The sequence below is a fragment of the Rhea americana genome, unplaced genomic scaffold (assembly GCF_003343005.1).
Source record: "Rhea americana isolate MKP2758 unplaced genomic scaffold, rheAme1 scaffold_35, whole genome shotgun sequence".
Classification (NCBI taxonomy): domain Eukaryota; kingdom Metazoa; phylum Chordata; class Aves; order Rheiformes; family Rheidae; genus Rhea; species Rhea americana.
This window is the reverse complement of record NW_028186479.1, coordinates 1878203-1893791: the sequence shown is the minus strand read 5'-3', so window position 1 is coordinate 1893791 and position 15589 is coordinate 1878203. Positions and strand designations below refer to the sequence as shown.

The 15589-nt window shown below is 41.5% G+C and overlaps 1 protein-coding gene across 7 annotated transcripts in view; it reads right to left on the bottom strand.

The window, feature by feature from the left end:
• The window catches only part of RBMS3 (RNA binding motif single stranded interacting protein 3), a 697064-nt gene that overhangs the window by 438761 nt on the left and 242714 nt on the right, over nt 1-15589 (bottom strand). The window lies entirely within an intron of this gene.

Sequence of the window (15589 nt, the reverse complement as noted above, 5' to 3'; positions counted from 1 at the left end):
AAGAAAACGGGCAGGGGGAGGTTACGGCGCCGTGTAGCAGATGAGGGGCGCCTCCCCCTCGTCGCCCCGCTCCACCCCCCTCCAAAAAACAACTAGTTGGTGCCACAACACGGCACTTCGCAGAAAGGCAGAGGCGCGACCCGGGGCCAGACATATTAAACGCGTACTTTGTTAGACCGCTTATATAAGACTTGGTTTATTTAAAGTTGGAACAAAATGGAGGAAGAGGGTAAAGAGGAAACTCGCCCAGCCTGGCTGCTTTCAGCTGAGCACAGAAATACTCCAGCGGCACCGAAGTTGGGGCCGGGGCTCCGCTTGCCCCCGGCGCGGCCCCGACACCCACCTGCGCGGACCCGCCTCGGCACTGCCTCTCCAAATATCCACCCGAAAGTCTTGCAACCGCGCTACACACCAGCGGTACAAAAGCACGGGGTAACAAGATGTTTCCTCTTGTACACACATCCCAGCATTTTTTTTTCCCTTTTTCTTTTAATTGCTTATTCCTTTAGCACGTCATCAAATTCCTGGGCCTTTCTACAGTGGCTGTGGCTATTTATAAATTTGGGGGGAAAATGTGGGCCAGCAGTTTCTTTTTGTTTTTATTTAAATCATCAGTAGTATTGTGGCAGGATTGTCAGCTGCTGTATTATCAACCAAATTGCTTTAGAAAAAAAAAGAATTATAAAAAGAATTTCTTTAAAGGGACACTTCTCAAGGCTGGTGGAGCTAAAATTAGACTTGCCAGCTGTGTTTTGGTTTGTGGGCACGTGCTTGCACATGACAGGAACATGGAAATAACACGCTTTACTCTGGCAGTTCRCTGTTCTTGTGAGTAGAGTTTTTCTTTTTTTTTCATTACGGATTCCTATAACTGCCCCCTAACCTGCCAGTTCGTGAGCAAGAGAAAGCCGCTGAAGGAAGCGGGCAGTGCGGGAAGCAATACACGCGTACAAAATACGGCCTGCAGGTACCCTGTGGTTTCGTGACCAGGCATCAGGAATCACTGGCCCTTCAGAGCCAGCCTGCGCCGTACAGCAGGAAYGGTGCTTACAAAAGCATCCGGCCCCTGGTTTTGGAGGCAGACGGTTGGAAAACTGGTGCTTTGTTCCCAAACCACAGTGCAAGCGTTACTGGCGTGGTCTGGCCCCCTCGAGGAGCGCTGTGAAGCATTAATACCAACGCAGCTTCCAAGCCTGTGGAAACAGAATCAGAGGAAAGGCCTAATGCTGAGCRCTACTGAGTATTTTCAATTTCTACCAAAGTCAAAGCCAGTTACGGTGCCTTGGTCCCTTGGAAGCCCAGAACAGAAGTGAGTAAGGAAGGAAGGAACAGGAGGAGGAGTCAGAAATTCCTGGCTCCCAGCCCTAGGCTCAGTTTATATTGCTTCCCAAATTCAAACTACGCTGCCTCTCATGGTAGTATATGATACTCCAGCAATACTCTTGCTTAGGCTTTTTCTTTTTTTTCTTTTTTTTTTTCCCGTGGGTAAAATAGACTGTTCCAGGGTTCATATCTGCAAAGTGAATAGTGATTTCTTGACGGTACATTATACTTTGAGCCTGACAACTTTCAGACTGTTCTTTCAACTGCCAGAATTAAGTTGTTGGGCTTCTCTCCCCACCTTCTCACTCTTCCCCCAGGATATTAACAGAGTTTTTCTTCCTAAGCAGTTTGCTTGTAGAAGTGGATGTAACCAGACTGGGAGGAAGAAAGAACCTAAGTACAGGGTGAAATAAAAAGAAACACTAAATAAGGAGGAAAAATAGTGTTCTGACAAAAGATCTATCTGAACACACGAGGTTTGCTAGAGCCATTATTTTAAGACTAGAAAATACTATTTTGGCTATTTCACACCACTGTCATAAAAGTTTTCCCCCAGCATTGCATTCACTGGCAAGTAGTTGCAAAAGTTTCCACAAGCTGGAAAAGGCAGACTGGTACCTGAGCAGGGAGAGTTGGGAGGGGGCTGGCTTCAGCTCCACCATGCATCTGCTCTCTGCCCGCATAAGTCTGAAATGTGCAGATGGTTTAGATTTCCCTTTTCACCTGCAATCCTGGAAAGGTGCTGAGCACTTAGAACAAACAGCAGAGATAGCTCAGCATCATGCATGATTGAGCCTTCAGAGATGTAAGACACAAGTGGAGGGAGTAAAATTAGGAATTCAATACAAAAGAGTGGGGGACCGGGGTGGGGAGAAGAAGGGAGGCAATATAGCATAGCAAAATGCAAATGAGCAGCCGCAAAAGCAGATTTAGATAGCGCACAGCCTCTGAACAAATGCTAGCACTGGAAAATGAAAAATTTCCATTTGCAAAATACAGACATCAAAAAGATCATCTGTGACTTGGGAGCGCACTATTTAAATAGAATCTCCTTCATTTTCTGGCCTGTGCATTTGAATAACTGAATCTACTTGCAAACTGAAATAGCAGTTTGCCTACCAAGTGTTAAGTATAAATGTTCCTCAAAAGAAAAGACAAGCTGTTCAATCCCGGTGAGCCAGAGCGAGCTAACTTCACAACTCTCCTTCTTCCTATTGGATGCTCATTATCAACTCAAACCCAGGACCGCTCCTGGGAATCAAGCAAGCAAGCCGAATGCCCAGGCACCTGAGAAGAAATTRCTGCAACCAGTGTCACCCAGCACGCAGGGTGATTCACAAGACACACACAGCAATAAAAATATCTTCAACAGGACATTCAGAAGTGAAATAAAATAAATGGAAGCAAATCAACTGTAAAGCAGACAGCCAAATRCATTCTAAGGAAGACACTGAAGGATATTAACTCAGAAACAACAAAAGCCATGGATAAGAAACCTGGAGTTAACTGACAGGAAAAAAAAAACAAAAAGAAAAGAAAAAGCTTCTCCTAGCAGACTGAGGTGCAGAAATTACATATGCTTGGCTGTATTTGTACATTGCATAAAATACAGATTTCTTCATTCACAAAAAAAATAGATGAAAAGAAAAAAGAAGGTAACTAGTGGAAGAACATAACTCAGGCATTCACATTTGCTTAAATACAGTTCTATACACTTTTTAATAGGAAGCCCTATATATCAACACTATAGCCTTTCAGCTGCACCATGAAAGCCTTCTTGATTCATATATATCTGAATCAGGGAGTAATTCAAAGATATTCTAGCTTCCTTCTCCTGAAAAGCACTAATATATATTCTAGAATATTTAACTTTTGACAAAATTGCATCAAAATTGTCTAAGTTTGGACTAGGGAAAATTCTCTTGTTTAACAGAGAAATACAGCTGCCTTCACCTAAAACAATATAAAAGGTTAAAGAAAAAAACCCAACAATTATCTTGTGATTACATTTTTGACACTGTCTCTCTGCTTTTATTCTCTCTATTTACTCATTAAAGCTATTTTCAAAGGAGACCATAGTGATGCTTGACAGCTTGTTTACAATGGGTTACAAGAAGAATACTGATTTTATTTCTAGATCTGTCAGCTCATTCAGTCCAGAGACCTTAAAACTATATTGATGAACACAGAATTTTGCTATTTAATAGTTCATTTATCAAGCTAATTTGCTTAAGGATAGCTAACTGAATTTCTAACAAGTGATATATCCAGATGCAACCTATCAACAAGGCTTGCGATAGACAACAAGCTTGGAGGGGGGATGGAGGAAAAAAAAAAAGAGAGAGAGAGAGACAGAGAAACAAAACTTTACCTTAATACCAGTGACAGAATTAAGTGTCTGGGATCTACATGATCTGAGAGCGGACATCTCCGTTCTTAGATCTTCTCCCCTCCTGCATAGAATGCTGGGTCTCAGCCCTACCTTTAGCTCCAAGAAAAGGAACTCCAAGATGCATGTAGATGAGCCCATCTGGGTAGATATGATCTTTTCCCAAAAGAGCAATTGCTGGGGCTGTGGGAGGAGGAATTTGTTTACAGGAYTACTCAAATGTCAGACCTGGAGATGGCCTGGGAACCCCTCTCACCTGACGGCTCACACCTCCTTGCCCTCCAGCTCAGGGAGAAAAAGTTGACACGGCCTTCTGCAAGGTTAGGCACAGCTCGCGCATCTTCTCTCTCCTTCCTGCAGGTGCCCACAAATTTTGTCGATGGGGCAGAAGGAACGTCAGGTACAATTTTTGTGGTAAGGTGGAGGAAATGAAGGAAGGAGCCACAAGAGGCCAACACCACTTAGGGTGGTTCCCTTCCCACCCTTTCCCCTCCCCCCAGCACACACACCCCCTCCTCCTGCCTTGGTGAGAAGTTGCTCAGGTTGGCTCTCAGCTCTTCTTCAGTAGCAGCATGGGGTCTAGGATTCAGCAGAGCTGCAGCCAGACACAGGAAATCTCCAGAAGGGATTGAGGTGAGAGACTGGGACAAGAGCAAGGGTTTGACAGCCAGCTCAGAGCCATGGCCCAGCACGAGGCGCGGGCACCAACGCACCTAGCCTTGCGCAGCCGTCACAGACAGAGCAGTACCCCCAACTGCAYTGTGGCAACGTGGACGCTTCGGGGATCAGACCCTGCATATTAGGATACAGATCAAAATGGTTCTTTTTACAAAGAAGTCAAACCTATATAATTTGAGACTAATTTCTTGATTATCTTAAATGTGACTTTTCTGTTGTTTGTTTAGGGTTGACAATAACAAATTATCATTAGTTTCATTATTTTTTACCTTATTATCTTCTGTCTTAAATTAACATGGCTCACATGTTTCCACTGGTCTACTTTTGCACAAAGTCCCAGTGCTAAATGGGATCTAAGGTAATCTCTTATTTGCATAAACAAATGAAACTAGCAGCCAATTGTGTAGACAGCCCAAAGTTATGTTTTAAGATCCTCTTTCTGTAGATGCTAATGGACATAGGGAGAGTAAACAGTATCGCCTTAATCTTCAGTCTCCAATCCTTCCTGAAGCATCTCGGAATGCTTTCCAAATGTTAATTCATTCTGTGATGTGAGAGAGAATTAAGTAACACAACCTATTAGCTGTGATGTCCAAGTTGTCACAGAAGAATGATGGATCCTTCACATCCTAAAGGCCAAAGCAAATGCAAGTAGCAGGGTAACAGGACAAATCGCCTCATAGCTCCTTTCAGTTCTGGAGGAGATTCACAAGGAAGGAAAGCGGTCTAACAGCAGAGAAGTGCAATGTAAGGAAGCTGAAGAGCCATATTGTACAGCAGTGTATCACTGCTGTGTCCTTAAGTAGGATCATACATTAATATTTAGGGCTTTCAGAACACACTAAGATTTTGCATAAGGTTAGAAGAGATGTTTTCCAAAAGTTTTATTTCCTATAGCAGCTCAAAAACACAAGTCAGTAAATACTGCATCTGTTCATGTCTCTACTTTTTAGGACAAAAAGGGCAAACAAAACCCCGAACAGTAACAGAACTAACCAAGGCCATTTTGCTATTGTAGCACATTAACTCAGTACTACTAGTGTCATTTGCAGTACAATTTCAGAGGGAGAAAATTCTCCGGTTCCACCTTTCTGCCCCGAAAGTCCTGCTTACTGGTCACCTTCTCCACTTCTCCGTTTGCTTAAAAATCAGATTGTAATCAGGAAACATGAGGGTTTTTTTTCTTAAGGAAGTTTATTTCTGAAGGTAATGGGGAGACGTAAATATGCCGCCTGTTTACTGAGGCTCATAAACACATAAGAACACAGGCAATTAATTGTCACTGAGAGAGTTCCAATGAACACGGAAAATCCTCGCTTTTTAGGGCATGTTTAACTAAATGTTCACCCATCATGTACTGAATTACTTAGTGAGATATTAATTTTGTGCTCCAACTGAGGGTAATCACAGAACAGACCGGCATTATTCAAGTTGCTCTACRAAATTACAGAAAGGGGACGCTTAAGAACAAAGGCCAGCAGGAGCCGAGCCTCTCGACTTGAAAGGAATTATCTTTTCCTCTAATTGAAGCGAGCGCTGTGTTGTTTTATTTTTTCTTTCCTTCCTCTTGCTAAATTTCCAGCCGTGCTGCTGCTCAGGAGAACATCTTTGTGCAGGGGACTAATCGTAGCCAAGGCCCTGGCACGGGGGCTCATCTGCATGGGAAAATTTGCTGGCATAATGATACCAGCATCCTCTACGGCCATGGTAACACCAGCATAACCCCTCGTGTGGGCATTCTTAGGCTGGAGCGATTACGCTGGGGAATCGCCCTGTTTGCGTAAGCCTCGAAAGACCAGGGACCAGGGTTGTGTTTTCCTGCTGGCGCTGCCGGTGCCTGACCTACCCTGTGACCTTGGACAAACCACATCTCTGTCCTCCTGCCTTTCTCACTCTGTCTCATCCGCTTAGATTGGAAGGGCTTTGTGGCAAAAACAATCGCTGTGTTTTTACATTACCACAAGGGAAACTCAATTTTGGTCCTATGAAAAAACATAGCGTCAGAAATCTGTAATAATGTATGTAAACAGCTTGTTCCTATACCGTTCAGACAGCTACTCTAAGATAACTCCCACAGACTCTGGCATTTTTTGCATGGGAAAAAAAGTTAACAATAGGCAAGAATAGAGGGTCATCTCAGGCTAAATTCCATTACTATCAAATATAATACATTCAGCTTTCTCCATACTTATCCTCCCCAGCATGCCAAGATACATTTCTTCTTCTCTGACAGGCTTATTTGCCCACTAAATAATTCTTCATCTAACGCTGGCTGTAAATAAGGCCTGAAAGAGCCTTTGCTAATAATTTCCTTTTCATCTGCTAATAGACCCCCTTATAAAATGCAGTATAATTACAGCAATACCCTTGCAATTTAGCCCAAAACTTCATTCAAAAATGTCTGAAAATTCTTTCCTTAGTGTCACTGTAATTTTTGTTCTTGCTGAAATCCCCAAATAAGACCTTTTTTGCAATTCAGTTCAATTTTTGATTTTCATATGAATCTTAGCTTGACCCAGCAGCAAAGTTTCCCCTTTTGTTCCCCCMAAAAGTCTAAAAAAGTCTGTTTTTTCAATTATTTTTTCAAAGATATTTTAAGCAAAAATTCTGTTTTTCTATACATACAGTAGGAAAACTTTGTTTAGGAATTAGGCTGAAGAAATGCCCGTTCTTAAATCAGTTCTGTAGTGAAATGTGTTTGTTCCTTGTTTTTAACTGAAGTGCATGAAACTAATCTTTGGACACACCAAAACGCTATTCCTCTCCTTCTCACCTGAACACGAGCAGGAAGTGAAGCAAAAAGCATATAAAAGTACTCACCAGAACCTCTAGTGCATTGTTATCAATGTGTAAAGCTTTCCCATGACATTACAAGAAGAATTATAAATGTCCATTACGTATGGAACCAGAAGATTGTGTGTAACATTTTCAAACATAAGGGGAATATCTAGCTCTCAAATTACGTTACCCAGATGCTGAGAAGATGTATAGCAAATGGAGAAGTACTGCACTGTGAGGTGGGTGAAAAGTTCTACTCACAGATAAGCTGGAGACTTGAACCAATTCTCCATTTTTCAAATCTGTTCACTCTTCTCTAGGAATAATGGCATTTTTTGTAATAGACAGCTTCCATTTACCACAGAACCAATGCAACCTGCCGTGAAAAATCAAACTTTATGTCACGCCAGATTACTGTCCATCATAACCAAAGAAAATGTATTGAACTGAATATATTTGGTTTAGGAAATCTGTATTTTGTCAGCTGCAGTATAACTCATTGTCCATAAACAGTACCAAGCCCATTCTAAACAGAGCAACCTGTATAAATGTTTAACCTCCCAATCCTATACTTGTCAACTTTCCAGAAYAAAAGTAAGAGTGATACCTGACATGTAACAAAAACATATTGCCACTTTCTTGTACCAGAAACATCTTCTGAATAGATTATGTTCTACAAACAGACAAATGCTAATTATAACTCAAATCTTCCCCTTTTTTCTCCACTATTAATTTCTTTTCCTCTCTCCCCTGATGCATCTTTTCTTCAGCCTTGTTCATTAAATATCCTTTGCCTTCAAAAAATTTCATCAAATCTCAGCATCCTCATTCTCCTTCATGAAAAAGCTATCTGTTTTGAGAATAATTTGCCTGCCTTTTTGTATACATTCCAGCCAGAGTTTTTAATAAAGCCTAGAGACTCAAGACTACTATATTTTTATTAGAATATGGTGGAAATTTTATAATGATTTCTATTCACATTCAGCAAACGTTCTTCCCTATTGTTCTACCCTATTCACCTCTCCGAACATCCTATTCCCAGATCATTTTTCATCTGTAATCCTTCATCCATTTTGTCTCCTCTTCATTGTTGTCCCCACCTAACTGCTGTCTTGCTTTCTTTTTCTTTCCTTCCCTTTTCTCCCTCTTTCTTTTGTTGACACCATTCCTCAGTCACAGACACCTTCAGTTCCACTGGTATCTTTCTACCTGGAATCACAGTTGTTTGAGTTGTAGGACCAGAGGGTCTTTGGTTCCCCACCATGGGGGAAAAAAGATACTACTGAGTATTCTTTACAACTTGGAATATGTTCCTGCTCTGTGGGAGAAGAAAGCCTGCATGCCATAAACATTGAATTTTCTTGTCAGCTAAGGTGCCTCAGCAGAGGTGGGAACAGAGCTAGGGCGTTCAAAACCTAGTAGAAGGTGAGGATACTACATTCATTAAATAGAAGAAGAATTGGGTGTGATAAGACAAAGATCCAATCAATCTTGCCTCTTCATGACTTGCTTTCAATAAATGGATTTAAAGAAGCTTCTGCTAGATGTAAAGATATAGGTAACGATCTTCCCTCCTCCTAACCCCTGCAAGTTGGAGAGCCCTGCAGTCAACACACTTGTCTTTTCAGGATCTCAAGGCAGCTAAAAAAATAGTCTTTGCTGAAGATTTTCACCTCACAAACAGTGGGGTAGAGAATGACAATGAGAAAACACTAAGAGTGAGTAGAAGTGAAATATTAATCTTTTGATACAGTTTTCCAGCTGAAATACACCAGTTCTGCTCACTGGTAATTTGTGGTATTGGCCATATAGCACCTTCCCACAAAATAAAAGCAGATATTTCTGCACAGCGCGAAAAAGTTGCAGGAGAAAAAGCCCTTCTTTCATTTCATTTCTGATTTGTATTTTAGCAATTTCTTCTGCTAGTCATCTTATTTGAATGTTTTATCAGAAGGGCCAGTAGCATTCTATTGCTATGGTTGTTCAACATTTCCCATTTTATCTCCATTCCAGTTAACTATTAGTTTCTCAAACCTCTACCATCGCAGCTGAATGTTTCCATCCCATAGATCACACCCTAACTTTGAATTCATGTTGAGAAGTCTTGAGAAATTTCAGTCAGACTGCTGGTCCTCTTCTTGTTTCTCAAGAAAGATGCAAGATTTTTCTCAGTGTCAGAACAAAGTGGTGCCAAATAGAGACAAAAAATGTCCAAGCTCATCCAGCTTCCTCTCCTCGCATAGTGGCTGGAAAGAGCCCAAGGGAAGGCAAGATATCTTACTACAAGCTTCGGAAGAGAGACCTGAAATTTGGCCAAATGGGTGAGTCTTTCGGTTAGGGATGTGCCTTTTGCCTTATGAAAGCTTTCCATATTTGGCTGCATGAAAAATTTTTGAAAGACCAGAGTCCTTGCACGCTCAGCAAATACCTACTTGGAGTTTCTGCACCCACTTCCTTCGCCGATCCTATAGACCTCTACATGCGACACTGTACTCTCCTCCTGAGTTTTTCCCAAACTGAAATGAAGGAAGGAAAAGCCTCCAGACAGACCACATCAAGAAATTCCTACCTCCCTCTTAGCTGCAGGGTAAACAAAGAGAGGCTAAAGAAAGCAGGGCTGGCCTGACCTGAGAAGCACAGCACGAGATCACAGATATGACCGGAGATACTAGCACCTAACTGCGGTGGTACTGTGGCGTACTGTAATATTTTTGCAATTATGATATTACTGTGGTGTTGGGATACTACCCACTGCAATGAAGAGCTGTGAAGGAGAGAGCCCGAAGGGAGACTGAAGAGAGGCCTGTGTCTAATATATACAGACACACTGACTTGTGCTTCTGAAAAGGAGCCCAGCGTAAGTGGTTGTTATAGACCAGAGAAGAGAGAGATCCAATGGAGAGCTGGAAATACCTGTGCAAAATGGGAGGTGAGAATAAGAATGGAAATCCAGAGGAATAAAATTAAGAATGAAAGAGCAACAGCAATGGTAACTAGTTAGGTAGGAAGAGCAGAATTTGTCTGGGGACATAGGGCAAAAGAGGAGCTGAAATGGGTTAGGATGGAAGAAGCGGAGATGTGTGTGTTTTTGAGAAAACATCCTGGCAGTGAACCCAGAACTGCTGACACTGACCACTCCTCTGTTGTCACCAAAAATCATCTACACCAGCTGCAAAGTGCTCCATTCCCTTCTAGCACCAGTCCACACAGATGACTAAAATCTAATGCTGCCAGACTCTCTCTGTCTCTGTGATAAATAGAAAGATTTCAACCTTGCTGACAATCCATTTGTCAATATGCCATGGGATGGCATTTTCTGGTTCCTTTTTAAAAAAGCTAAAACCTTCTTCATACAAATTAAATTAAAACAACAAGGGGCAAAATTCCATGTGATCCTACATTTAAGATTAATGAGAAATGAGATAATTATAACAAATAATAAAAATATAAATGAGTGTTCACCGTGAAGTCCATTACAACTGCATAGACAACCATTACTCTGTAATTTTATACTTTTTGAACACTTGACTTTGCAACCTTAATGCTTTTTTAACATTGTTTTTGCCTGTGTAATGATATATACCAATCTCCAGACATCAGCTGCAGTCTTCATGTTTCCTTCATCCTCTTTCAGCCAACTTTTAGTACCAAGCATGAGAAGAGGTTAGCAATTACCTCACTGAGCACCAGCCAGGAGATAGAGGGATGCATTTGGTTGTTTTCTCTCTTCACGTTCATAATTCCCATCTCAACAGCTGGGACCGGGCAACAGGCTCTTGGGGTTAATCTGTCAGATTTAAAGCCCACTGCGCTCATTGCCAATTTTGCAATTTTGTCAGAACTCCTTGATTCTGCCATTTGTTTCTCCTCTTGGTTGAACAACAGAACCCAAGTTAATGAGCCTTCAGGACACAATTAAATATTTATTGGTTCAGTTAGGGCTGTGGCCAAGAGCATGGCATCAACCATTTTCTCGATTTCTTTTCATCTGACAGTGTGCCCATTACTTCAGTGGTACATGTTGTCCTTCACTGCTGGACCCCTGCTTAGACAAGATACTAGACACATTTTTGCTAATTGGAAAAAGGCATTACATGCTTACAGACTACCATAATATTTCAAGTTTACTGCTAGGAAAAGCCAATATTAATAAGGGTTGTATTTGCATTTCTTCAGGCGTTACATATTTTAGCTGGAAATGTCAACTCTTAGCAAGTTCTTAGCTGTTGTTCCTGAAGCATCATATTTACAAATGTCCTGTAGGACTGTCCCAACTTCTTGTCACTCTCACAGTTCTGGGTCACCTTAAAGCTGCTGCAAGTCCCTAAACATCTGCATCATTCAGACTGGAATCCTAATGTGTACTGTGCAGCAACCTTCACTACGCTACCTGCATGCTTATATGCAGGTGGCTCTCCTAGCAGCTGAGATTTCTATTTGCAGTAAAAGAACACTCTATTTGCAGTAAAGAGCAGACACTTTTGGGGATCAGCTCAGCGACTCAACTACCTGTGCAACACATTCTCATTTCCACCTGCATGACCCTGAAGCAGTCATTGCAGTCTGAGCGGAAAAAGGGAGTTAACACTAAATAATATCAGATAAGAGCCAATCTGCACTCAGCACTCTTCAAACAGCAAGAGAAACATGCCTTAGGTGTAAAGTGAGAGATCAAGTAGGAGGAAACAGTGGTGAAGAACGATAGGGCAAATGAAAGACCCTCTCTGCATGCCCCTCTGAACTGGGCTTTTCTATTAAATTCCCAGCTGTAAGAGAAAGAGGACAGAGATCCCACACTCTCACTGTCATAAACAGTCATTTACTTGTTCTTCAAGATTACAAAGAGATATATAAACCTCACAGTATTTACATCTGAAATTTTATGCAAATAATTTAATTGCCTCCTTGCATGAAAGAAGAAACATATTGGCACCTAATTCAAGATCTAGACCTGTAACTACACTAACCAGCAAGGGAAAAAAAATACAGGTGCTCTATGGGTACTTAGTTGTATAACTCCTATAAAGATCAATGAAAACAGAGTCTAAATCCTAACATGCTGCTTTGAATAGGACCGTCTCTGAGCTGAAATGATGGACGGCTTTATATATATACAGACACGCACACACACATAACCCATGATCTAAGTAGGCCGGTAGATGACAGTATGTCATTGCACACTTCAGTCCCCCAGGACTGTCTGGAAGCAGTTTGACCCGTCTCAGCAGAACTCTCTCTTAAACATCACGGTCCTTTCCTGCCCCAGCTATTAAAAACTGCTTCCAGCAGTGGACCAAGCAAGTTGCCCACTCTGCCACCCGCTCCTTCTCCTCTCAGAGCCACAATACACACCTATGGCTCAGCTCCACATACGGCTCCTGTCCACCTGCACTGCATGGGCTCCAGCCCCAGCCTCCTCCCTGAATCTGGTGGTTGTTGCATGCCAATCAGCAGGAACACCCATGCCTTTTGGCTAGGTGTCCTATCAAGCCCAGGACTTCTGGAATATAACAGAGATACTAGAATCTCTGTTACCTGATGGAGCTTCTAAATTTCCACCTTATGCACTTCATGCAACACAACAGAACATATATTAAAAGACAAGTTGCAAGCTAAACAGCTAAAATCTATGAAACATTGCAATTAAGACTGCTTATTCCACCTTAACAATCCTCTTGAGCCAAATCATTAAACTAAAATCTGCAGAATTGCATGCTCTATTCTAACTTTTGGGCCCCCTGCCTTGTTCTCTAGAGTTGGTTGGGCATTCCTCACTAAAGACAAAGTATTTCCTCATCACTTTTTAATACTGCACCATATTAACCATACAACATCCAGACTCTGTTCTGAAGACAGACTTAATGTTTGCATAGGCTTTGGAGTAGGCATTTTTCACTACAGTGGTAGCATGCTGCACAACATATGTAAATTCATCTTCTTAACACCTAAGAAATACATTCACCTCTAGTTAAGAAGTAGGCAACTGACTCACTGACTCTCATTAAAAAAAAAAAAAAAAAAAAAAAAAGTAGAAAGTTAGCACTGGTTTTGGTGCACATTTTGAGAATGGCCTTAAGTCTTTTTCTGAATACTGGCATCTACAGCACAACACCAATTCTCTGTTACCTAGGCTTCTTAATTGTGCAGCTTCACCAATATTGCCTATATATGTGAAGCTTTGGCTGTTTGATTTCTTAGATTTTTACAAAGGGAGAGTGGAGAAAACAACAACAACAAAAACAGGTGCTATCTGGCTAGTATTAATCAACCTCCAGGACCTGGCAGCCAAGTGTTTATCTTATAATCAAGAGGAATAAGACACATAGCAGTGACTTTGAAGAGACGATGGGGGAGGAGGAGAGAGGCGGATGCAAGAAAGGAGCTCCTTGAACACCTCAGCAGGAGCAGTGCCCACTCCTCCATGGCAGTGTGGGGACGGGGCTGAACACTACCTGTGACCTTGGGAGCTGCAGCAATATTCATGCCAGCATCCTTCTATGCCTAAACAGCCCAGCTGTCACCTTGATGCAGTCCTGGCACAGGAACCTGACACTACCTGTTCCCAACTTGCATGCAGACTTGGAGCTTCAGGTCCAGCCATAGCTCCTCTACAACATTAAAACCTCCAGCTCCCTCCCAAACAGGCACAGAATGAACAGAGCAATTGGTAGCAACAGGAGCTTTCTCTGCTCCCACACGGGGAGCAACACTCCTCACCCCTGAGGTTCACAGATGTATTGACAGAAGAGGACTGGGAACTCAGGAGGGCAGATACTGTTTCATGTTTTGGCCCTGCATGCTAATATTAGTCTTCTTGCTCAGGAAACTTAATCTACTCATACAGCAACTGAAAATAAAGATCTATAATGGGAAAAGATGGAAAACCTTAACAATAAGCTGTTTAATCAATCCCTTTCTACATATAAAATTAGTGATACAGAATTGTAAAATTATCAGAGAATGAAGCAATAATTTTACAAAATAGTTAAAATAGACTCCAAAGGATTAACATCTACAGTAGATTATCTTCTCCATACTAAATTGTGTAACGGATTTCTCTCTATCGGGTAATTTCGCTATAGCAGAAGCATGAGCTATTCTTTTTAAGGAGATCTCTAATATCTACGTATGCCTTTTATTTTCTTTTTCTATTTGCTGCAGGCATGCAAAAGTAATGATTTTGACTAAGGAAACATGCACATGTTCTTGGTGAGGTGTTTTAATATTTTAGGGAAGAACGTACAATTCACACATGATCTTGTTTGGAAAGATAGAGCAGAATTCTTCACTTTGTAATGGAGTACAATGGGGCTCAACAAAGCAAAAATAGCACTGTGGTTAAGATATTAGACTAAACTTGGAAGATCTTTTCTGGTTTCTGGCTCTGCTGCAGACATCCTGTGTGTCCTTGGATAAATGCCTCTTGTGAGGCTAATTTCATTTATGTGCTCATGTACATAGTAATGAGCCTCATAAACAGCCTATAAATATAATCACTCAAAATAATTTTTAAGGTAGTGCCTCATATTCTGTGAGGAATTTCATGTTCTCTTGGGAAGTAGAGAAGTTTATGCTAAGCTAAAGGCATGAGATGGATTTGGATCTATCTCAATTTCTGTGCATCTGTGTGCACATTTAAATTTGGCATATGCAGACCATCCCGATAAAGAAGAGACCACGTTATTTTCACTATTGGCCATTTTATTTCTCAAACTGGGATTGTTCCCAATTATGGGAAGTAAAGCTGTAGGAAGCAAGGAGAAATGCACATATAGATGATGATTTCTTTCTTTGAAATATGTGCTGTCTCTGTGTCCACTTTGTTCAAAATTCAGCCTTTGAAATGTCCTGTGTGCATGCACAAGAGTTGCAATTACTTACATAGACCCTACTGCAAATCACAAGCTCATCCATACTTCTGGCACTTTCATGCCTTAACACACTCAATACTTGTAGCTATACAGTTCATAAGTAATCTTCTACAGAAATGGTGGTGCTACAGCAAATGCAGATCTGCCTGCTCTGCTATGGCATATCACCATTTGTGGTGGCAGTCTATCACTCTACTGCTTCAAGAGCCTCTGCTTCAGATGTCCAGGTGAACAACTGCTGCCCACAGCAGGTCTACATCATGCAGGCAGCAAGTGCACCTGGATCCTGTGGGAACACTGTTCTGGTACGTATGAAATCTACTCCAATAACTTCACGACCCTACGCAAACTATGTTAGTGTTAGACCACCATAATACTTCCAATTTTGTTACTCAGTCTCTGATCAGATCCTTTTCAACAAGGATGATCTCCTCCAACACATGTATTTACACAGTTGTCAACTCCTCGCAGTGAAGGTAAAGCAACAATAGTAAGTAAATCACACAAGTACATTTTACAAGTCTACAACTAYTCCCTGTGCCTACTACCT